The sequence below is a fragment of the Lagenorhynchus albirostris genome, chromosome 2 (genome assembly GCF_949774975.1).
Source record: "Lagenorhynchus albirostris chromosome 2, mLagAlb1.1, whole genome shotgun sequence".
NCBI lineage: Eukaryota > Metazoa > Chordata > Mammalia > Artiodactyla > Delphinidae > Lagenorhynchus > Lagenorhynchus albirostris.
This window is the reverse complement of record NC_083096.1, coordinates 101,647,180-101,673,034: the sequence shown is the minus strand read 5'-3', so window position 1 is coordinate 101,673,034 and position 25,855 is coordinate 101,647,180. Positions and strand designations below refer to the sequence as shown.

The 25,855-nt window shown below is 36.3% G+C and overlaps 1 pseudogene; it reads left to right on the top strand.

Moving 5' to 3' along the window:
* The first annotated feature begins 11,145 nt into the window (after positions 1-11,145).
* On the top strand, positions 11,146-11,743 carry LOC132516067 (bifunctional 3'-phosphoadenosine 5'-phosphosulfate synthase 1-like; annotated as a pseudogene).
* Positions 11,744-25,855: the final 14,112 nt, after the last annotated feature.

The following is a 25,855-nucleotide window of genomic DNA, read 5'->3' as shown; positions in this document are numbered from 1 at the left end:
CAGAGTAGATACCGATCGCCTCCCCAGATGACACTGACGAAGTTGCAAATAAGAAAAGAAAGCCATCTACCAAAATGGATGCAACTGCACTTTAAAGAATATGTGTGTAAAAGAAAACATTTTATGTAGGAATATTTGAATGATTAGATCAAACAAATATTTGTCAGTGGTCTCCTACTCAAGGACAAAAGTTGTGACTCAGTACTTGGCGAAAGAAATGTAAAACAGAGTGTTTGGCATCTTTCTGTTGAGTTGTGTGATTAGTTTGTATATCCTCTGAGAGCAGGAACTTACACATTCTTGTATTCCCTGCTCAGAAAGTCCCTTGCCAATATTCCGTGCTAAATACATGTTTGCTATTTAGGAAAATGTGGGCATTATAAGCATACAGATGGGAGTGTCTATCCTGACCTCACTAAATACTAGACATATGGGTCTTTGCAAGTTCCTTAAGTGTTCTGAGGTTGATCTGCTTCATTTCTGAATAACAATATATAAGTTGGGGGCTTCCCTGGTGATGCAATTGTTAAGAATCTGCCTGCCAATGCAGGGGACACACGTTCAAGCCCTGGTCAGGGAAGATCTCACATGCTGTGGAGCAACTAAGCCAGTGTGCCACAATTACTGACTCTGCGCTCTAGAGCCCGCAAGCCACAACTACTGAAGCCCATGAGCCTAGAGTCTGTGCTCCGCAACAAGAGAAGCCCCCTCAATGAGAAGTCCGTGAACCGCAAAGAAGAGTAGCCCCCGCTCACCACAACTAGAGAAAGCCCACACGCAGCAACAAAGACCCAATGCAGCCAAAAATTAATTAATTTAAAAAAAAACAGTATATAGGTTGAAGGTTTGTTGTGAGGAGTAAATAATGTAACAATTGTGAAATAATGCTATCTCAATATAATGTTTAAGACTGATGACGTTGAATAAACATTAGTTCTATCCTTTTCTTCCCTTTGTGATTTGTTTTTATACTCAATTTTAGATTTCCTGTGAAAACTCAGTGACTTGCATTAATGTCCCTGATTCTGACCCAGAGCAGTCCCCCATTACTGATTCTTGCTTTCTGAGTCCAGGCCTCACATACGTCACAAACAGCCATGATCCATGCCCCCGGGCCCACCCCAGATCCCTCATTTCCAGGACACTTCACTGCAGGAGCTCTTCCACCACTCCATCTATCCTGACTTGCTCCAAGCTCCTCTCCAGTCTTGACCCAGCCCTCTGCGTACTGACACTAATGTCAGGCCCTGGCCTTAACTTCCCACTTCTCACATTGCTTAGTGCCGTCCTGGCCCGCTCTGCGAATGTCTTCCTTTACCATCAATTCCATTCCACATCCATAACCTTCCTTAAAGTGCAGTTCAAATATTACCTCTTCCAGAAAGGATACTCTGATCTTAGAAACAAAGAACAAATTAACCCTAAACTGTCATCTGGGAGGTGACCCATTCCCCTCAGATTTTGGATGTGTCATTTTTACCAGTCAGGGAAGACCTCTGTGGACTTTGATGCTTGGAAGATTAGGGATTAGATCCAGGGTCAGCAATCCTGTGCAACCCTGGGCTAGTTACTTCACTTCCTTGGGGCTTAATTGCCTTATAATGAAAATGGAGAGAACACTTTCCTTACAGGGTCTCTCTGAGGATTAAATGAGATGATACAGATAAAACATTTAGCAGAGTTCCTGAGATAAAATAAGTCCTTAGTCAATGGTTATTGCTGTTAATGGGTTTTTATGTGGATGTGTGTGTGTGTGTGTGTGTGTGTTTTATTACTTCTCATATTACCTTGCATTTGTCCATATGTTTAATCAATGTTGAATTGTCATAATTTCTCAAAGAATGAAACTTTATATGTGTCTTTTGTAAATCCAACTCTTGTCTTTCCTGATTAAATACCTAATATGTTGTTGCTATGCATAAGTTAAGGCTGAATAATTTCTAATGGATAGATGAATGATCCAGTTTATATCTACAAATGAAATTACTATTTTTATTGTCACGTCTAAGTACTATCAATCAGAGCTCATAAAATGTACAACCCCTAAAACTGAGCAGCTGAATCTTGAGACAATGTGAAGATGGCCTTTGAAAGTAAGATTTATTTATATCTGAATATTATTTTATTTTGATATTGTCTGTATTTATTTCACTAATACTTTATTTGTTGATATTTTACGACACTAAAATTTTTTAACAACCAAATTTTTTTAAATGTATAAGATAAGACATATATATGTATATAGTATAATATATGTATACAAACATATACATATATATTTACAACAGTAATATTTAAAATAACTTGTTTGGACTTTTTATTTTTTCATTTGAATCCAGCTTCATCCAAACACCTGCTAAAAATGCAAAAGGACGTTGCCACATACACACATCATGGAGATAAATAGAAAAATGAAAGGAGCAGTAGTTTCCCTCATATACTCCACCAATCCCATCTGTTATACAAGAGACATTCAGAGAAATGGGCCTTAGCATCCAGATACTGATGTTTTAATAGGAAAAGTCATACAGTTCCTGACACAGAAAGTAGAGCTAGTGAGATTTCTACATAGTATGTATCTATACAGTATATGTATCTTAGCTTTTGTGCATCACCCATTGCTCTTGGGTGAGTTGTTAGTAAATGACTATATGCCTCATCTATTTTTATTAGATCAATATCTCCTATTTCACACTTTGAACTCCTAGAGGTAACAGCATGGAACCTATATGACAGGTAAAAATTGAATTCCATTTTTATTGTTGTAAAAAGGAAAAGAGGGAGAAGGAAATACTAAAGGGATTAATACATACTGTAATTGTTTATTAAGTGAATCAAAATGGCGAATACTGTGTGCTAAATATTAAGCAGCAAATAATAAGTGACCATGAGCATATTTCTCACTAAACCTTAGATTTACAGGACTTCCAGCTCATATAATTAGGCTCCAGTTGTGGGAAATAGCCTGTCCTTGCAATTCAATGTTTATGATGTTAGATAAATGTTTAGAAGTGTCTTCACCCCCAAAGATGTGATGAAGATGACCTGTTCAAAATGAGAAAACTTATTAGTTCCATGAGCCAAATCCAGCCTATAACCTGTTTTTGTATCATTCATGAGCTAAGAGTGATTTTTACATTTTTAAATGGTTGAAAAACAAAGAGAAGATTTTATGGCACATTAAAAATATATGAAGTTCAGGTTTTGGCTTTCACAGAGTTTTATTGAGATATAGACATATTCATTCCTATACAAATTATCTATGACTGTTTTCATGCTACAGTGACAGAGTTGGCTGGTTGTGACAAAGAAATATGCCTGCCAAGCCCTTTACAGAAAAAAATCTCTGACCTTTCTTTAGAGCAATGCGTTAGTGCTAAAGAACTTCTGTGCTTTGAGCTAAAACTCAACTTTAATGGTCAAAGTTTTGAACCATTAAAATAATATTTAATGTGGCATTTTGCACAAAGCTCTTTTATTGATACATCTTATTCTCTTCGATTATTTTACACTAGATGTTGTCTGCAGGTCCTAAGCACATACATGAAGCTGTGACACCATTAAATTACCCAGGTAAAATGACTCAACATTGCCAAAGACTGACCAGCTAGAGCTACCCATAGCTGTATAGCAGGACAGTAACACACTTAATCTTTTTGAAATATATCAGAACCACCAAAGAAAAGCTGTTAGTTTTTTTATGAAATTGATGACAGAAGATACTGACATCATTCCATAATAAGCCTCCCACACTGGATAAGTGCCATTACAGAAGCTACATTTAGCATTGGTGTCAACTGACACTGAAGTATTACAATAATAACAATATTTAGTGACCAGGCAACATTTAGATTTCATACCTGCTCAATCACTTGACTCCCAGTTTGACACCACTAAGTATATTCTCGTGAATCATCTTTCCTAATTAAAGATATATTTTCCAATCCATAAAATGGGAGTATAATTATCTATTTACTGTGTTAACATCCTAAGTTTAACTAAGTAATATATATATAAAGCATCCAGCATTCTGTCTGGCACACACCATAGTGTTTAATTGTTAGTTGTTAGTTTCATTCTTATTCCACATTTTTCTCTGGGTTCCCTGTAATGCATCAATCAACTGTGTAAAATCTTTCAGAATTCCAGAAACATTTTTTCATTTCTCCAGAAATATTAGTTAGTTTCCCAAGACTGAATTGTCATACCAATACTTCAGTGGTAATATTCAATAGTAAGAAAAACACATTACAGTTCTTAGTAGAACTTAGAAACATATGAAGGCACACAAATTGCTATAAAGTAATTTAAGCTACCACAGGAGGTAGGGTATAAACGATGCACACAGATTGGTTATGATTTACAAGTATGCTGTGTTTTACAAATTTTGTGGCAATGTCAATGATTTACATTTGAGAACACATTTTCCAAAAGAGATGATAATATGTGTGGAGGTTTAGGTCATAGGTTACATAGGTCTAATTATTTCATTTATTTTTTTTCAACAAATATTTAATAAGTATCTACTATGTGTAAGATACCAGGTATTCAAATATGAAAGAATAAAATATAAAATAGTGAGCCATTATGTAAATTAACCTATAGACTCAACTAATTCATATATAAATACATATTGTAATGAGGTCTATCAAGAATAACAGCAGTGTGCTAAAAGAGAAGACTGTTGAGCCTTTCTATGATGCTGTATTTAGGGCTTTAGGAAAACTTCTTTGGGGAAATAGCATGTCAGCTAAGAAACAAAAGATGAGTTAGCCAGTTGAAGAGTTGGGAAGCATGAGATAGCTCTGCCCTGCCAAATCCACCCTTCTCTCTGCTCTGTACAGCAAGAGGAAGATCCATAGGGACTGCCTTAATGGGTTCCCTTGTCCTCTGCCTTCTTATTTCCTTTGGCCAGTGGGAGATAGGATAATATAGGGTGGGAAAGAATGAGTTTCGGTATTTGATCCCCTAATTTTCTCTCCGTTGTGTTATAGTGGGTGACTGTCCTCCTCTACTAAAAACTATATAGCTCTTGTCCGTTACCCTTCCCTATACCACTATCCTTTCTAGTTCTAGTATTCATTCCTTCCCATTGCCCTTTCAGGCCTAGGAATAGTAACAGCCTCCCACTCTTACTAGCCCTCTGGTCCTTCAGTTGGTGGCATGGAAGGAAGTACACCAGGAGAATAGACATTGGCAGAACAAATGGCTGTGTCAATTGATTACTTTGACAATAATGATTATGAGATCAGCTGGAGACTTCAGATGACCCCATAAAGATTACTCAGGAAAAAAATTTCTAAATCTGAATCAGAGCTGAAAGTCATAAAGCCCTAATAATAGCTCTGAAGGGTCTCTCATCTTCCATAGTCACAGGTAAAGTACTGATATAAACTAAACCCAAAGCCTGGTTATAAGGGCTGTAGCATGGCAGCACAGACTCAGGGCTTAACTGTCTTGTGCTAAAATCAGAGTACTAGTGGAAAAGGAGTAGAAACTGAGTGAAGTCTATTATGGTAGAAAATGCCAAATGAGTCCCATGGAACTTCCCACCTTCCTCCATATCTGTCAAGAAAAGTAAACCAAAAGAAATTTTGCATTCCCCAAGGCATTATAGAGATTAGCAAAGCCTTCAAAAAGACAAAGTATTCCTATAATATCCCAATCTCTTGTGTCTAAAAAAAAAAAAGGGTGATGGAAAATAAAAGTCGATTATCACAGACTTAACCAGGTGGAGATACCAATCATAGGTGCATTTCTGGATGTGATATCTTTCATGGAGCAAATCAACCCATCCCCTGGCAGCTAGCATGCAGCAATTGACCTGATTGACCTGGCTTTTTTTCTATATCTTTCAGCAAAGATAATCAGAAGCAGTTTACCTTCACACGTACAACAGTATAAACTTATGGTCTTGTCTCAGGGTTATGTCAACTCTCTTGTGCTGTCATAATATAGCCCTGAGTCCCCTTGATATCCCATAGAACAAGACACTGGTTCATTCCATTTGTGACTTTATGCTAACTGAATCTAATGAACACAAAGTGGCAGGCACTTTAGATGCCTTAGTAAGACATACGCTTGCCAGAAGGTAGGAAATAGGACTATGAAAATTTAGAAGCATACCATATTCAGAGGGTCCAATAGTCTAAGGACTGTCAGGATATTCTCTCCGTAGTGATAAATAAGTTGCTGCAAATTGTATTGACCACCATGAAGAAAGTGGCACACTTCTTGCTGAGTTTCTTTGTGTTTGGGAAGAAACATAAACCTTATTTGGTAATTTGTTAGGCTTCTCAGTTTCTTCTGTGTGCAAGTTGACCTTTTCATTGAATTATAACTTTTTGGACACAGTGGCATTGAAATTATCTGTGGCTGACAGGGATATCATATGAAGCTTTGCACAAGTCCAATAGGTGAATCACAGCTCAGACCACTAAGATTTGGGAAGGAAGCAATGCCCTTATGCTAGCTACAATTCTTCTTTTGTAAAGGAGCTCTTGACTAGCTACTGGGCTCTGGGCCTGCCCAAAATTTTGTCTATGGAACCCTAGTGATTTGTAATCGATAGACTAGATGTTATCTGATTAATCAAACCATAACTTAGATGTGCATTATAAGCATTGCATTGTAAAAAAGAAATGATATATTCAACTTGGTTGCCCAAACAGATTTGGAAGGCACAAGTTAACTTCATTGGCTGGTGGCTCAGATCCCCAAGGTACTTCTACAGCTTTATCAGCCCTCCAACAACCCATATGTGGAACTGCATAGGGCTTCCCTACCCTATGACCAATAAAGGAGAAGAGAAAACAAAACTATGGCTTATAGGTAGACCTGCTTAATATGCTAATTTAAGCTAGAAGTCGATAGTGACCTTAATATAGTCCAACTCGGGGGTAGCCTTGAAAGACAGCAATGAGGGTAAATATTTCCTATGGCAGAAATTGAGGTAGTACATCTGATTGTCCACTGTGCATGGAAGGAAAGGTAGAATTAAGTGCAGATATATATTGATTCGTGAGCAGTGGCAACAGGTTGTCTAAATGGTCAGGGACATGGAAAGAATTAAGTTGTTAGAGTAGTGATTTATGAGAGAGTTTCATAGAGAACTTCTTTTAGAAAGGATACAAAGTGTGAGATTTTTTCCCACAGGAACAAATCCACCATGGAGAATGCTTTCAATAGTCAGATGCACAAGGTGTTGTTCCCTGTGGCTATCAGTAAGTGTCCTTCTCCAGACACCCCCACGCTTGCTCAAATGACCGATGTACAGAGTATTTCTGAGGAGCAGGGTCGAATGCTAGTCATGGGTTCTGTAACATGAATTTCCCCCCATAAAGCCTGATCTTAATATCACCATGCCAAGTGGTCCACCTGCCACAGCAGCTCCATGTGACACCATTCCTCAGCAGACTGGCCTGCTTCCTGGTGGAAGGTGATTAAAATAAACTTTTCTGTCATGAAAGAGAGAGTGACTTGTCCTCACAGACATAGGCTTATATTTCAGATACAGAAATCCCTTTATTGTCCATAGCACTTTACCAATACCATCCTTCCAGATACCTTATCTACAGCCATGGCATTCTGCACAATATAACCTTACAAGGGGTGACACCATTTACAATGAAAGATGTATGCCAATGGACATAGGCCTACATAATTCACTGGCTTTACCATGTCTCCGCATCAGAAAGCAGATGGATAAACAGAATGGTGAAATAGCCTGCTGAAACCACAATTACGGCATCAGCTAGAAAACATCATGGGAGGCTGGGATTCTAGCACAGAGGAGGAAGTATGTTCTTAAACTAGCAGCCAATACTTAGTACCACTCTCCCATGGCTAGAATCAAGTTTTAGAGGTGAAAATGGTCCCTCTAAGTATTATATCAATAAACTACCAAAGATAGTTTTTCTTCCCTTCATATTTGTTTTGGGGAATGTTAGTGTGCAGTAGAGGAAAGTTGGTGTCCAGTAGTGGAACTTTGTATCCACCAAGACACACAGTTATATCCTCATTGAGTTAAAAGCTGAGACTGCTTCTAAAATTTCAGACCCTCATGACATGTAACAAACAGACAGAACGAGTGTCACTGCATAGTCTGTGATGACACATCATGATTAAAAGTTGAAATTGGGTTACCGTTACCCTTTAGGTACAAACTATGAATGGAACCAGATAATTCACTAAGGCATCTACATATTCCTTGTGCTCAATAATTCTGAGCTATGGAAAACTAGGACAACCCAGTAAATATGGAATCACCAAGGATTCAGAGTCTACAGATATGGAGGTTGGACCATCCCACCAAATAAATAACACTATTCAGCTGAGATGGATAGTAATGGAAACATAAAATGGGCTGTGGAAGAAGGCAGCTACCTTTATCAACTTAAGCCTCATGTCTAACTATAGAAGTAGAGGATATAGTAGTTATGTTTTATGTTAGTTAGTTGCTTCTCTTGCACCCATTTCCTCCCTCCTCACCCCCCCACTCCCTCCTGCTGTTACCTTATATGAAGAACACTGGTGGTGGCTAAACATTACTTTCCAGGTAGGATTTTGATTACATCGACCTACTCTATGATGAGGCATTAGTTCAGGGGGGACATTTTGGGTGTCTCCTGTAGTGGGGAAACAAATATTTCACCTGGACAAATGAGGAGAGGTTGCTGAGAGGCAAATGTACTTGGCTGTGCTAGGTATCTTCTGTCTGACCTTCTTGTTCTGGCTTCACCTTTCTACCTGGGCTATGTCCCAGGTATGAATTGCATCAACAAGCTCCTTTGCTTTCTGGTTTCCATTTGGGTTCCAACTGAACAGGAGTTTAAGGGGAAACAAGAGGCAAAAAGTGGGATTTTTCTTTTCTCTGCTTATTCCTTATTGTACCACTACTTTCAGGGGCTATGTTCCTCTAAGGTCATAGTTCTTGTCCTGTGGCCTTTTCTTATGGCTACAGTTGTCTTTCCATCTCCAGATTCTGTTAATCTCTCACTCCCCTTGTTCCTTCAAATCTTTGAGTCACATTAAATCATATGCCTATGTGGACAATTTATTTAAGACCTGTGGAGTATTGCTAAATAGTGTGAGAAAGATGCTCTTTCAGTCAATGATGCTTCATTAATTGAATATCAATATGGAGAAAAATAAAATTTGACCCTTAGCTCAAACCATACATAAAAATTGATTCTAGGTGAGTAGTTGACCTAATTATCTAGAATATAACATTATCATGAACTATAAGTAGGAAGATATATTTTTAACCAAGTAACCAAGAAACACTAACCAAAAAGGAAATATCAAATATTAACTGCATTAAAATTAAGAATTGTATTCGTCAAAATACATTATAAATTAAACTATACAGATTGAGAAAACATTTTCAACATATATAGCCAATAAAGGACACTTATCTGAATATATTAAAACTCTTACAGATCTAATAAAAAGACAGCACAATAGAAAAATAAGCAGGGGCCTCAACAGGCACTTTCAAAGGAGGTTATCTAAATGACAATACAATATAAAAAGGAGCTCAACTTTGTTGTGAAAAATGCATATGAAAACCATAATGTGATACCACTCTAACCAAGCTAGTATGACTAAAGATATTTTTTAATGACAATACTAAGTTTTGGCAAGGAGATAAGGCAATAGAAATCTTTATATACTACTGATGGGAGTATCAGCTGATATAACTACATTGAAAATTCTTTGGCATTATCAACTAAAATTGAGCAGACATAAATCCTGTGTCTCAGCAGATCACTCCTACATATAATCCAACATAATTGCATGTTTGTAAGAAACAAAGCACATGTTCAAGAACATTAACAACAGCAATTTTTATAATATTCTAAAAACAAGAAAATAACCAAATGTCACTGAATAAATAAATTGTTGTATACAAACATACCTGGGAGGTACTGTGGGTTTGATTCCAGACCACTGCAACAGAGTGAATATCACAATAAAGCAAGCCACACGAATGTTTTGGTTTTCTAGTACGTATGAAAGTTATGTTTACACTATACTATAGTCTATTAAGTGTGCAATAGCATTAGGTCTGAAAAAAACAATGTAAAAATCTTAATTTAGAAATACTTTATTGCTAAAACATGGAAACCATCATCTGAGCCTTCAGCAAGTCATAATCTTTTTGCTGGTGGAGGATTGGAAATATTGTGAGAATTACCCAAATGTTACATAAAGACATGAAGTGAGCAAATGCTTTTGGAAAAATGACACCTGCAGACTTGCTGGACACAGGACCACAAACCATTGATTTCTAAAAACTGCAGTATCTGTGAAGCACAATAAAATGAGGTATGCCTGTATTCATTCAATGGAATAGTATATTGCAATGAAATGAACAAACTAAAGGTACAGGGATAAATTTACAAACATAAAATAAAGCAAGAGAAGCCAGACAAGAATATATTGCATACGATTTCATTTGTGTGGAATTCAGAGAATTAAAACTATAGTGTTTAGGAATATAGGCTTAAGGAAGTGTTTACCCTATAAGGCATGATAATGATTACCTTTACAGGATAGTGATTAAAAGGTGGCATCACTACCAAACTTACAGAAATAAAAAGTATCCCATGGAAATACTGTAAACAATTATATGTCAATAAATTAGATAATTTAGAAGAAATGGACAAATTCCTAGAAACACAAATTACCAAAACTGACTGAAGAAGAAATAGAAAATTTGAGTAGACCTCTAACAAAGAGAATGAATTAGTAATTTTAAAACTTCCCACAAAGCAAAGCTCAGAACCAGATAGCTTGACTGATGAATTCTATCAAACATTTAAATGGGAATTAATACCAATCCTTCACAAACTTTTCCAAAACATAAAGGAAGAGGGAACATTTTCAAACCCATTCTATGAGGCCAGTATTACCTTGATACCAAAACCAGACAAAGATATCGCAAGAAAAAAAAAATCCCATATACTTCTGCCCTGACCCATATCAGAGGTACAGCCAACAAGCCACACAACCAGAATCTAGAGCATAAAGTGCCTAGGTCAGAGCATACCTTCCTGCTCTGCTCCACCCCCACAGGCCTCCCCTCCTCCTTCTAACCTTTGGGGGTTGAAAACCCCGGCACCCTGTGCACTCTCTACAGCCATGAAGGTCCTTGGGAACCTGTACAAGAAAGACATACTGAGCAATAACATGCAGAACTAGGGAAGGCAGAGAGCACCTAATGTCACCTATCAGGCTCACCATGTCAGCAGGAACAAGAGGTCAGGTGGTAGAGACCAGAGGTGGCTTTTTTTTGGTTGCACAGTTTGGCTAACAGGCTTATCTGGAGCAGGAAAAACCATGGTGAGCATGACTTTGGAGGAATACTTGGTTTGCCAGGTTATCCGTGCTGTACTTTGATTGGTGACAACGTTCATCAAGGTCTCAATAAAAACCTTGGCTTTAGTATTGAAGAGAGATGAGAATGTTCGTTGAGTTGCAGGAGTTGCTAAGCTGTTTACAGGTGCTGGCTTAGTGTGCATTACAAGTTTTATATCGCCTTATCCTCAAGATCACAATAATACAAGGCAAATTCGGGAGGGTACAAGTTTGCCTTTTTTTGAAGTATTTGTTAAATGCACCTCTGCATGTTTGTGAACAGAGGTTATCAAAGGACTCTAATAAAAAGCATGGGCTAGAGAAATTAAATGTTTCACTGGGCTTGGTTCTGAATATAAAAAACCAAAAGCCCCTGAATTGACGTTGAAAACAGACTCCTGTGACATAAATGGCTGTGTGCAGTAAGAGTTATGGAACTTCTTTGGGAATGGGATATTGTACCTGTGGCATCTTGTGTGTGCCAGAAAATAAACTTCATTTGGCAAAAACAGATGGAGAAATATTATCAGCATTAAAAATTAATAAAGTGGTTGTGCAGTGTGTGCAGGTTTTGGCAAAAGATTGGTGCATCTCACTGAACGGCTTTATGAGAAATGGGGAGTACTTGCTCTGCCTTCATTTTGATTATCTTCTGGCTGGGGACATCATTAATTTGTCAGTGCCTATATTTCTGACAGCTACTCAAGAAGATAAATGCCGGACATCTGGACAGCTTTTGCTCTGATGTAGGAGGGTCACTGTGCAGCTCCTCTTCTTCACAATCCAGAGCTTTTTTTTTTAACACAGGAAGGAGGAACACTGTGCTAGACAGTGAGGAACAACATTCAGGACCACCCCTACATCAAGATTTGTTTTGGAACAAGGAGATTGGCTGACTGAAGGAGATCTTCAAGTCTTTGACCAAATTTATTAGAATGATGATCTTGATCAGTATTGTTTCACTCCTACTGAGCTAAAGCAGATGTTTAAAGATATGAAGGCTGATGCTGCCTTTGAATTTAATTATGAAACTCAGTCCACAATGGACATGCTCCATTAATACAGGATACTCAAAAGCAACTTCTAGAAAGGGGCTTATAGGTGCCCTGTCTTTCTCCTTCACCCTCTTGGTGGCTGGAGAAAAAATAATAATGTTCCTTTGAAGTGGCACAGGAAGCAACAGGCTGTAGTGCTAGAGGAATCCTGAAACAACAGTGGTGGCCATCTTTCCATATCCCATCATGGACCAACTGAGGTCCAGTAGCATTGCAGAACACTGATGGTCGCAGGAATCAACTTTTATACTGTTGGGTGAGACTCTGCTGGCATGTCTCATCCAGAAAACAGAGAAGGGTCTTTATGAGTCAACTCATAACGGCAAAGAGATAACAATGGCCCTTGGCTTAATCACCTTGGAAATAGTTTCCCTTCAAGTTACAGTTTACAACAAGAAAAAGAAGCATGTAGACTACCATGACTCTGAACACCATGAAGACTTTGAATTTATTTCAGGGACACAAATGTGCAGACTTGCCCAAGAAGGCCAGAAACATCCTGAAGTGTCAAGACTCCCAAGGCCTGGACCGTGCTGATAATACTGCAGATGCTTGGAGAAACCTTAAGCTGTTAACCCAGTCACTCTATCTTTGACACTTCACTAAGTAACAGAAGGGACCAATAGTTACTGTTGGCATTTCTTTGTAGTGGTGTCTGTCTGGACACCCTTTCTAAAAAACAGACCGTTTTCCTTAATTAGCATCAGTTTTGGTCTGCCCTATGAGTTTTGTTTTGAACTTGTGTGGTACACTGCTAAGTTTAATATATCTTTTCCAGTTACTATGGTTAATATACCTTTAATACAATTTGAAAATCTTGTCTTTTTATTTTATATTTATGCTTCTGTCTCATGACTTTTTCAAGCTGTGATATTAGTTGTAATCAATAATATACATATTGAATCTTACTATTTATCTCTGAAAAAAAATCCACTAGAAAATAAATTTGGCCAGACCTTATTTGGGAAACTTTACAAGACATCTATAGCAATTAGATTTTTGTTTCGGCATTGAAAATATAAGTTACTTTCTTTATTCCTTCCTTCCAATCAGCTGTGGATCTTTCAGGTGTTATAATCTAAGTATTCTTATGATCTGCATAAAATCTGAGTAAACTTTCTTTATTCAGTAAAATTAAACATTTTGGTTTATTTTTGTTAAAAAGTGAAGCAAACCAAAGATGAATATCCCCTATGAATATAGATGCAAAAATTCTCAACAAAATGCTAGTAAACTAAATACAGCAGTAAACAAAAAAGGTGACAGTGACCAAGTAGAATTTATCCTAGGAATGCAAAGTTAGTTTAACATCAAAATTAATTAATGTAATACATCACATTAATATCATAAAGGAGAAAAATCCTACAACCATCTTAATAGATACCAAAAAACTATTAAAGAAAATATAACATCCTTTCATGATAAAAATGTTCAACAAACTGTAAGAGATCTTCCCCAACTTGACAAAGCATTAATGATGTTATCCACAGATACCATCATATTTAATGATGAAAGACTGAACACTTCCCTCTTAAGATCAAGAAGAAGATAAGGATATTTGTTCATGCCTCTCCTATTTAACATTGTATTGAAGATTCTAGCCAAGGAAATTAGGCAAGAAAAAGAAGTAAAAAGCATACAGATTGGAAAGGAAGAAGTAAAGCTATCTCTATTTGCAGATGACATCATCTTGTATATAGAAAACCTTAAGGAGCTCACGCATACACACACACACACACACACATACATGCACACACTTACTAGAACTAATAAGCAAGTTTAAGAAGGTTACAGAATATTAAATCAATATACAAAAATGAATTGCATTTCTATACACTAACAAGGAACAATTTTCAAATGAAATCAGGAAAGCAATTCTCTTTACAATAGCATCAAAAAATAAATTATTAGGTATATATTCTTTAAAAGTACAAGATTTGCACACTGAAACTACAAAGCATTGTTGAAAGAAATTTTAAAAGATCTAAATAAATGGAAAGATACTTTATGTCTGTCAATCAGAAGATTTAATATCAAGCTGTCAATAATCCCCAAATTGATCTACAGATTCAATGTAATCCTTATTAAAATCCCATCTGGCTTGTATACAGAAATTGATGAACTGATCCTAAAATTTAAACGAAAGTCAAAGGTCCCAGAATAGACCACACAATCTTAAAAAAGAAAAATGAAGTTGGAAGACTCACATTTTCTGATTTCAAAATTTACTAGGAAGCTATAGTAATCAAGACAAGGCAGTGTGGTACTCACAAAAGAGTAGATCAACAGACTAATGTCACAATATGAGAATCCAGAAATAAATCCTTATATTTATAGTCAATTGATTTTTGACAAGTGTGCCAAGGCAACTAAGTGGGGAAAGAACAGTCTTTTCAACAAATTGTCCTGGCAGTACTGGATACCTACACACAGAAGAACTAAGTTGGTCCTTCAGTTCATAAAATAGAAAAAAATTAACTCAATATAGATTATAGACTTAAATGTAAGAGTTAAAACTATAAAACCCTTAGAAGAAAACATAGGAGTATGTCTTTGTGACCTTGGGTGAGGCAATTGTTCCTTAGATATGAGACCAAAAGCACAAGCAACAAAAGAAAAAATAAATAAATTATGTACATTGAAATTTAAAACTTTATTCTGTCAATGATACCATCAAGAAAGTGAAAAGACAGCACACAAAATGAGAGAAAATATTTGCATATCATATATAAAAGAGATTTGTATCCAGAAAATATGCAGAACTCTTATGATTCAAAAATAAAACGAACAACCCAATTAAGAAATGAGCAAGGAATCTGAATATTTCTCCAAGGAAGACATGCGAATGACCAATAAGCACATCAAAAGATGCTTGACATTATTAGTCATTAGGGAAATGCAAATCAAAACTACAGTGAGAAATACCCACTAGGATGGCTATACTCAAAAAGAGAGATAATAACACGTGTTGAGGAAGATGTAAAGAAATTAGAGGCTTCATATATTGATGGTAGTAATGTCTAGCCACTTTGGAAAACAGTTTTGCAGTTTCTCAAAATGTTAAATATAGAGTTATCAATATGACCCAGTAATTCCACTTCTAGGAGTAAACCTAAGGGGAATAAAAACATATACCCACACAAAAACTTGTACATGAATGCTTATAGCAGCATTATTCATAATGGCCAAAAGATAGAAAAAATCCAAATGTCTATTAACCAATGAATGGATAAACAAAATGTGGCACATCCATAAAATTCAATATTCTTCATCCATGAAAAGGAATGAAGTATTGGTACATGCTACAACATGGATGAACCTTGAAAACATTGCTAAGTGAAAGAAGCCAATTACAAAAGACCACATGTTACAATACATAGTTTCACCTGCATGGAATATTTGGATTAGCCAAATCTATAGAGACAGAAAGTAGATAAATATTTACCTAAGACTGGGGGTAAGGGAGTAAGGAAATCATCAGAGCAAATAGGGAGTGACTGCTAGGGAGTATGGGGTTTCTTTTAGGGGAGATTAAAATGTTCTAAGAATTACATTTTGGTGATTGGTACAGCCCTGTTAATATACTAAGGATATCAAATTTTACATGTTAAATGGGTTAATTTGATGGTATTTGAATCATATCAATAAAGCCATTAAATATTGTGTATAAAATTCAAGGGAACTCAATGACTAGCTAGGAGTTTGTGGATGTCAGGAAAACATATAATAAAACAAATAAAAGGGCTCCCCTGGTGGCGGCGCAGTGGTTGAGAGTCCGCCTGCCGATGCAGGGGACACGGGTTCGTGCCCCGGTCCAGGAAGATCCCACATGCCGCGGAGCGGCTGGGCCCGTGAGCCATGACCGCTAAGCCTGCGTGTCCGGAGCCTGTGCTCCACAATGGGAGAGGCCACAACAGTGAGAGGCCCGCATACTGCAAAAAACAAACAAACAAACAAACAAACAAACAAAAAACAAGAATTAAGTGAGGGAAGCAGCATGTGTAAATATTTTGAGAAGCAACAGAGTTTGGCATAGTTTAAGAATGACCAGATCAGAATCCCTTAGGCCATGGAAAGAAGCTTTAGTAGTATTCTAAATAATAGAAATCTATTAAAAGGTTTTAAAATTATCACTGGCTACAATGTGGAAAATGGATTGAATGATAGAAAGAGCAGAAATTAGAATAGAAAGGAATCAATTGCAATAGACAAGTCTCAAGATTATGAGGGTTGGACTGGAGTAAGGCAATAGTGACATAGAAATGAATTAATTTGACAATTATTCTGGAGGCAGAAAGCATAGGGCTTGGTAATGTAGTGAATGTTGTTTGCCTGAAGATAAGGAAAAGGTGAGAAACATGACTCTGAGTTTTTTGGTTAGTGTAACAAGATGAATGGTTGATTCAACAGCAAGAAAGAGAACACTGGAGAAGACGCAGTTTGTAGAGGAGGGTTTGGAGAAAGATGATCATTGGTATACAAGTAAATCTATTGAATTTAAGGACTGAAGTTGAAGTAGACATGTTCAGAGACATGAGATGAATTTGTGCTCAAGAGAGAGACAGAGAGAGAGACAGACAGAAACTGGAGGTCCTGAAAAAATTTTGGTTTTTTCCCTGGTAGTTTTGTTCCATTTCCCCAGATCTGTCCAATAATTCCCATTCTCCAATTGTATCTTTTTATTCCTTGAAACCAAAGAATCTTTGAATAAGAATCAAGATATTTGTCTGTTTTTAGTCTCTCAGAGTCAAAATATCCATGTAGTATTTGTAATAGAAATGTTTCAATAACAAGTGACAAAAAATAAAATAAAAATCTCTAAACTCAAAATGACTTAAACAACAAAGAGGATTATTGATTTAAGTAACTGAAAAGTCAGAATATGAGTCTTGATCTCACACCTTAAATGAAATCTCCAAGGATCTTCTTTCTCATATCCTCTCTACTGTGGTTTTCTGATGGCTGTATCCCCGTGCCACCCTGGTAGCCCTCTGGGAGTTCCAGTTTCTTCTGATAGTTTCAGCAGAATGTTTGCAGCAGTTCTAGATGTCATATCTTTATACTCAGGGAACTAAGAGTCTCTTACACTAGCTGTTGTACATCAGTTCCTTTCACTGGCCTGAACATCCGTGTCCTTCCCTAATCCAACCACTGTGACAAGATTACAATGCCGATCTTCCTTAATTTGTGATGGGATTACATCCCATCCATCATAACTTGAAAATGTCAAAGTTGAAATGCATTTAATACAGCTAACCTAAGAAACATCAGAGCTTAGCTTAGCCTATCTTAAACATGGTCAGAAAACGTATGTAAAAATTAATAAACAGAAACTTCAATTAAATAGATTTGGGAGACCAGAAAGGGGAGTTTTCATGCCTTGAGGCCCTACCCAGGTACAAAAGGAAGAAGAAAGACTTCTCTTATTTCCTGGAAAGGACTCAGCCAATAAGGAGCCAAGGACTCTTTGTTTACTATAGCCCTCCCAACTTCCTTTTCTCCTCTATAGAAGTGTGCTACCTCCCTTGTGGGGGGAGACGTGAGGGAGGGGAGCAAGTGGTGCTTGCAAGTGGTTCGCCATCTTTGCAGACTCCAAATTGCAATTCTCTGCTTATCTGAACCCATCTTTGCTGGAGAGATATATGAAAGTCTATCTATTTCAGGTCAACACTTACATTAGCCTACAGTGGGCAAAATCACCTACCTCAAAGCCTATTTTATAATAAAATAATGAACATCTCATGTCATGTATTGAATACTGTACTGAGAGTGAAAAAGAGAATGGTTGTATGAGTACAGAATGGTGGTAAGTATATTGGTTTTTTACCCTCAGTACTTCCCAGCAACATGAGGAAGCATTGTACCACATATGACTGGCCTGGGAAAAGATCAAAATTCACAATTTGAAGTATGGTTTCTACCGAATGTGTATAGCTTTTGCACCATCGTAAAGCCAAAAAATCTTAAGTCAAACCATTGTAAGTCAAGGACCGTCTGTACTCTGATTTTAGACAACAAAGAGTCACCCCTGAAGCAGGACATGCATTCAGTTTCACCCAAACTGCATGGCTAGAAAAAAGGAAGGAGCAGATTTCCTCCCCAAATATAAAGATTCTCTCGGTTAAAAACAAAAATGCGGAGAAGGGGAGAATAGATTCAAGGAAGGTAACAAAAAATATCCTTCAAAATGGTTCCAGGCACTATTCTATACTATGATATCAAAATCATTCTATGTAGGGCTTCCCTGGTGGTGCAGTGGTTGAGAGTCCGCCTGCTGGTGCAGGGGACACGGGTTCGTGCCCCGGTCCGGGAAGATCCCACATGCCGCGGAGCGGCTGGGCCCGTGAGCCATGGCCACTGAGCCTGCGCGTCCGGAGCCTGTGCTCCGCAACAGGAGAGGCCACAACAGTGAGAGGCCTGCGTACCATTTAAAAAAAAAAATCATTCTATGTAGACCAGAAATCTTAAAAATTACTTTAGATTACTTTTCACCTGTAAATCAACAACAGCAAAAATTAACAATAGAATATAGCCTTCCAAGGGGAAAAAAAAGTGGTATTTTATTTCCCTATACTTCATGATGGAGCAAAGTAATGAAACTGTGGTGGTGAAGGTTGCGAGGGAAAGTCAGTGCACTGAATATATTGTCTATTCCCATCTTTCATTCACATTCTTTGCAGACATTAGTAAGGGTCACCAGAAGCACCCATGCTAATCAAAGAACAAAAACTGTGGTGTTGTATGCTACAGCCTCTATTCCTGGATCAATAAATAACACTGAAAATTGCTTGTCTTTCTTTATGTAGCTGATATCCTGCAGGTATTTTAAGGAAACAGTGTTCCTAAAACAGTCACATAAAAACATTAGTGGAAATATGATGATCCATCATATTAGTCTATGAAAAGATATATAGTTTTTGCATTTTAAAATTAGCAAAATATTCTTAGTAGAATAAAACTATCCCCAAATAAATACATTAATGAAATTGTTGTTGCTTAAAATAAAAGGAAAAAGGAATACAATTATGACTTCCACTCTCATCTTAGTTTTGTCACTTCAAATGTACAAAGTATTTATAGCTGCATCTTGTGTGCAAATGAACAGAAAATCCTGTGTTTGTAAAACTACAGACTATATAAAAATAGATTTTACTTTTAAATCATATTATAGTTAAGTTAGTCATTAACAATTACATAAAAAATATACAATCATCATGTTTCCATTGGCAAAAATATGATATGAAAAGCATTACATGCCAATCTTCAAATTTGTCTTTATATGTGAGGTGCTAAATCAAAGAGTATTAAGAGTAATGCAAATCAATATAAGTATTCTATAGTACTCTGCTCTAAATCTAGAATGACATAAAAATATTTGAACTTATTGCTCATAGGATTTACTCAATGAATTTAGTTTTTAAAATAAGCTCACTTAAAACACAAATTTTATTGTTCTTTTAAAAGTTAAAACTAAATGCTACAATCTTTTCCCCCCTATTTGTTGAATACATATTTCAAACTCATTTTCCCCATGCTTTAGAGGAAAAAATACAACACCTGAGATTTAAAGAATTCCACTTATTTAAACTCTGTTTTAAAATTACTTGAGCTATGAAATGTTATTGATTCATTGAACAATAGTATTCCATTCAAGGGATGAATAAGTGTGATCAACCAAGGCTCTGTATACATAACATAGAAAAAACAGTTCAGATATTATATTAGCAAAAATTATTAGGCAATCCTAATGTTTGAGTTCATAATACCAAGTAAGCAAAAAATTGACTAAAATTTATTCCTTTCCCTATTCTGAAATTATAAAGATAGTCTCTTACAATTCCTCCAAAACATTTTACACTGTTGCCGCCACATTTAGATCTTTAATCCACACAGAATTATTTATAGCTTTTGGTTAGAGACAGGGATTCTCATTTTTTTCCTCTATATTGATAATCGAAGTTTTAAATACTATTTAATCAACAGCCTATCTTTCTCCACTGGTAGGCAATGTTGCCTCTGTCATATATAAGGTTTCCATTCATGTACTGATCTATTTCAAGTCTCTGTTCAGTTCCATCGGTCTATTTTTCTTTCCTGGAGAAATGCACACTGCCTTTATTGTTTATAGCTTTATATTATTTACAGTTTATAATGAGTATTTGTATATGGAAGGAGGTCTCCTTATATTGTACTTCTTCCAAATTGTTGTGGCTATTTTAGTCTTTTGGACTTCAGTATATATTTTATAATCATTTTGTCAAGTTCTAAGTAGGTTAAAAAAAAAAAAAAAAGCCAGGATGTTGATTGGAATTTTGTCTTATTTCGCTGCCTCAGATATCCAGTTTTGATGCGAGGAGGGAGGCTGAGGCTTAAATATTATATTCATTTTCTTTGATCATTGAGGACTAGTCAGGGTTTTACTTTCTTCTGAATCACCATTGGCTAGTTATATTTCTAGAAATTGAACATTTTGTCTTAAGTTTTCAAATTTAATGACTTGTTTATAATATCTTCTTTTAAAAAAATCTTTTTCTGTTTATGGGGTTATGACTTTTTTCACTGCTAATATTCTTCTTTGATGGATTCTCTCTCTCTCTCTCTCTCTCTCTCTCTCTTTTTTTTCCTTGCTCAATCTTGCCAGGGGGTGCCTATTTTATTAGACTTTTCAAAAAGTGAGTGTTTGGCTCTGTGGATCCTCTCTATTTAATTTTTTTTTCTATTTAATTAATTTCTCCTCTTGTTATTATTTCATTCTTCCAACTTACTTTTGTTTTATTCTGTTGTTCTTTTTCTAACTGCTTTAAGTTTAAAACTAAGGCTATCAATTTTCAAATAATAATATAAGAGTTAAAATTATTTTAAGTAATGCTTTACCTACATCTCCTAAATTTTAGCTGAATTGTTTTCATCAATTTTCAGTCCTAAATATTTTCTAATGTCCATAATTATTCCTGTTTAGAACCAAAGATTATTTGCAAGTGTCTTTTATTATAATTTCCATATAGATTTTTAAATAAGCATTTTTAATGATTTCTAAAGTATATAAACTATAAACAGAAAAATCATCTGTTTATCAATTCTTTGTTTCTTAAGAACCTGCTTAATGATGTAGAATATGGACATTTCTTATAAATGTTCCATGTGTGTTTGTGAAGGATGTACATTCTCTAATTGTTGGATATAGAGCTGTTACTGAGTCCAAGCTTGTACCACTCGCCGCACGACAGGTCAAGAAATGGAGAGACAAGTTGTTAGGGCAAGAAGTAGTGACTTTTTTCAGGAAGCCAGCAGACCAAGAAGATGGTAGACTGGTGTTCCAAAGAACCATCTTGCCAGGGTTTGGATGCTAGTTTCTTTTACAAAGAGCAGGGGAGTGAGGAGGTAAAGTTAAAAAGGTGATAAGCTGTTGCAAATATCTCCTGGTTTCAGCCAGACTCCAGAAGGGATGTGTTAATTCCTTCTTTCCTGCAGCCGTTCATAGGTGGGCCTGGTTAGGATGTTTCCTATGAGCTGAAAGGTATTTTAGTTCAGACATGGGAGGCAGTGTTCCTAGAGATGGGCCATTATGTATACTTTAAGTTATAGGCAGCATCCCTTTAGTGATTAAGTTGTAGCAAAAGCAATAGAATACAAAGTTTAAAGAAACAGATCCAATATGGAATCAGATTTGTTTCTCCCTATTACAGAGCTGTGTATGTGCCCACTGCATCAGACTTGCTAACTGTGTTGTAAAAATCCTCCATGTCCTTACCAATGTTTTTGTCTCTATCTCTATCATGCCTTATGAATGAGTTTAAAACTTCCTATCATGAATGTTAATTGAGTAATTTCTCTTTAAAATTCAGTCAGTTTTACTATATATGTATTATAATATATTATACATATAGATAAATAAATATATATATAAAACATTACAGTGTTGGGTGCTTAAAAATTCTGATTTTCTTCATCTTTCTGTAAGAATTATACCTTCTATCATTAAACATTTACTTTCCTTAGCCCCCCAAAATATTTTTATTTGGAAGTCAATGTTGTCTAATAAAGAGAGATGGATATATTTACACACCTACACCAGATTACTTTGTTTAGTGTTTGCCTAATATTTATCCTTTAACTTTTCACTATTATGTGTCAAAATGTTTAATGTTGTGTTTGAAAAGAGCACATATAGAGATTTTATTATTTATCCAAACTTGAAAATATTCTTATTTTGACTTGCATGTTTACTCTACTGACATTTATTGTGATCACTAGTGCATTGTGAATTAGTTCTACTACTTTATATTTACCCTGCTTTTTCTTTGCTTCTTTTCTTTTCTCTACTCCTTTCCTGCTTGCTTTTGAATCTCCATCAGGCATTTTACATTCCATTTTCCCTCCACCAGTGGCTAGAAAGTTATATGTATTCAGGTAAAACTATCTTTTATAACTAGGCCCCATATATTAGTGGCTTAATACAATACAGCTTACCAGAAGCTGAAGCCAGTAACTGGTAGGAACACTTAGATGGCAATCGATAAATTGCTGAAGGCTGAGTGTGGACTAGCTTGAGAGTTAAAAACTCCTAAAGACCCCATCATAGGGAGGTCCCTGCACTTTCATGAGTTGTAGTTCCAGGTGCTCATATCAGAGGGAAAAATCCCCTTCTGCTTTGGGAAGGGGGAAGGGAAAAGCAGCCATTTTGAAATACACCCAGAGCCTTCTGCTCTGCATAACAAAAGCCCTGCCCTCAAGGGAAACTACTATACCAGGAATAAACAGGGGTCAGTTTCCAAGAAGACATAACAATCGATAATGTGGGTGTTCATTTGTATATGTATGGGTATACACTTACGCGTGTATGTGTGCACCTACTAATCTGTTTATGTGTATATATGTTTATATATATGTATGTGTACAATGTATCAATATTTGTTTATCAATCTTGACAAATATACTCATGTAAGATGTTAATAATAAGGGAAACTGGGGTGAAGGTGGGGAAGAGTAGAATGTATATGGAAACTGTGTACTATCTGCTCAATTTTTCTGTAAACCTAAAGCTGTTATAAAATATAAATCTGGGACAAAGTGAGAGAGTGGTAGTATATATGTGGACATATATACACTACCAAATGTAAAATAGCTAGGTAGTGGGAAGCAGCCGCGTAGCACAGGGAGATCAGCTCAGTGCTTTGTGACCACCTAGAGGGGCGGGATAGGGAGGGTGCGAGGGAGACGCAAGAGGGAAGAGTTATGGGGATGTATGTATATGTATAGCTGATTCACTTTGTTATAAAGCAGAAACTAACACACCATTGTAAAGAAATTATACTCCAATAAAAAAGTTAAAAAATATATATATATAAACTATCAAAAAAACAAAAAAAACATTTCTAGCTCTCAGGCCTTAGAAAACAAGGCCACAGGCTGGATTTAGAGTACAAGTCTTGGTTTCTTGAACTCTGATCTAAAAAACCTTCATTCTGGGGTCTATTTCCATCTTCTTGGAGTCTTTTAGAAATGTCTTTGGTGAAGTACAACCAACTCTGTTGGTGGTAAACTCTCATTTTTGTTCATCTGAAAACACCTTGTTTTTATTCCTTTTTTGAATAATAGTTTCATTGAGAATTCAATTTTAGGTAGCCAGCAAGTTCTGCAAGCATTTTGAAGGCATTATACTTCTGTCCTTTTTGGCTCCTGAGAAATCTGTTCTAGTTTTTCTTTCTCTGACTGCCTGTAACACTTCCTATTTGTCTCCAATGCTCTGTGGTTACTGGCATATGCCTAATTGTATATTAATAAGTGGTTTTCTTGTTTCTGCTTGAGACTTTGGGAGGATTGTTGATTCTGAAGTTTTAAATCTTTTAAAAATTCTGGAAAATTCTCAGCCATTATCTCTTGGAATATTTCCTCTATCTCATTTTCTCTATTATTTTGGATTCCATTTAAGTATACTTAAAAACTTTTTACTCTGGACTTTCTTTCATATTTTCTACCATTTATTTCCTCTGTGTTGCACTTTGTATAATTTTTTAAATATTTATTTGATTTCACTTAATGTCTCTGTAGCTGTCTCTAATTCATTTAACTCATCCACTTGGACTTTGATATCTGGATTTCTTTTTCCCTCAAAGTTTTATTCAGTTTATTTTTAAATCTGCCTGGCCATTTTCTTAATGATACCCCACTGTTGTTTAAATATTCTTATTACAGCCTTTATTTCTTTAAACATTCTTAGCAGTCAAATCCTGATATTCCTGTCCACAACCCTTTGCATTCACCTCTACAAGGCAGAGTCTGTTGCTGGAAACCTGCAGCTCTGTCTGTTTAATTTTACCTCACCCCAGGAGCACACTCAGCCCATGCACAAGGCAAATCCAAAGGATGGAAGAGTTAATGGTCCCAGAAGCATCTTTCTTCCAGTGATGGAAAGGAAGTCAAAGTCTAAATATCCTCATCTTCCTTGTCTCTCATTTGGGATAATTCTGAGGTATGTTCTACACCATCTAGCAGAGTGACACTGGATCCACTTGCCCAAAGTAGAAACTGGTTTAGTATCACTTTGTCTGTTGGCTTCTTTCCCCTTTGCACCTAATTTTCCCAATCCTCTACTGGTATATCCTGGGGTCATTTACTACATAAACTACTTTCATTTGAGCCCTTCCCTTAGAGTCTGCTTCTGGGGGGAACTCAAAATTTTACCTTATATTCACCATTTGATATGCTTATTCTGTTCCCTGTGTTGTTTCATTTTTGTTTTTCCCTCCTGATTCATGCTTTTCGTTGACTTATTTATGTGTGTGTGTGTGTGTGCATTTTCCTTGTTATTTTTTGAACTATAACTTTATGTTTTGCATGGTTTATCTATGAGAGTCTTACAATCCATAAGTTATGGGTTCCTTTTTTTTCTCTGAAGGTTTGTTCTTTGTCTGTACTAGGTTTGTCAGAGTGTTATGAGCCAGAAGTCAAATTATAGTCATTTCTAACTTGAATTTCCCAAATAATGCAGCACAATGCCTTATTTGAATCGATCCACGGCATTTCTTGAGTACAGTTGGGTTGGGCCTGGTCTCCAGAACTGCTACAGCTCCTGTGGAAAGTATAGAAACCATTAACAGATAAGGTGGTGACAACTGCAGCTAATACAACAGAGGCAACAGCTGGGGATCCCCATGAGGAAACAGCTAAGGGCTCCAGAGATGTGAAAGTCCAACCAGATCTGAGAAGGCACATAAATTGTGTCCAATGGATTGGGTCTTAGATACAAACTGTCAGAGAAGAAATTTCTTCTACTTTGAGCCCAGGTTAACAGAGCCAACTTGTTTTTGTTTTGTTTTTGTTCTTGTTTTTCCTAACTCACCTTTTCACTGAAGATAAAGACTCCTTTTCACTGAGGATAAAGGCTTTCACATACCTGGTTTTATTAAGAGTCTCAGTTCCAAGCCTTCATCTTGCAC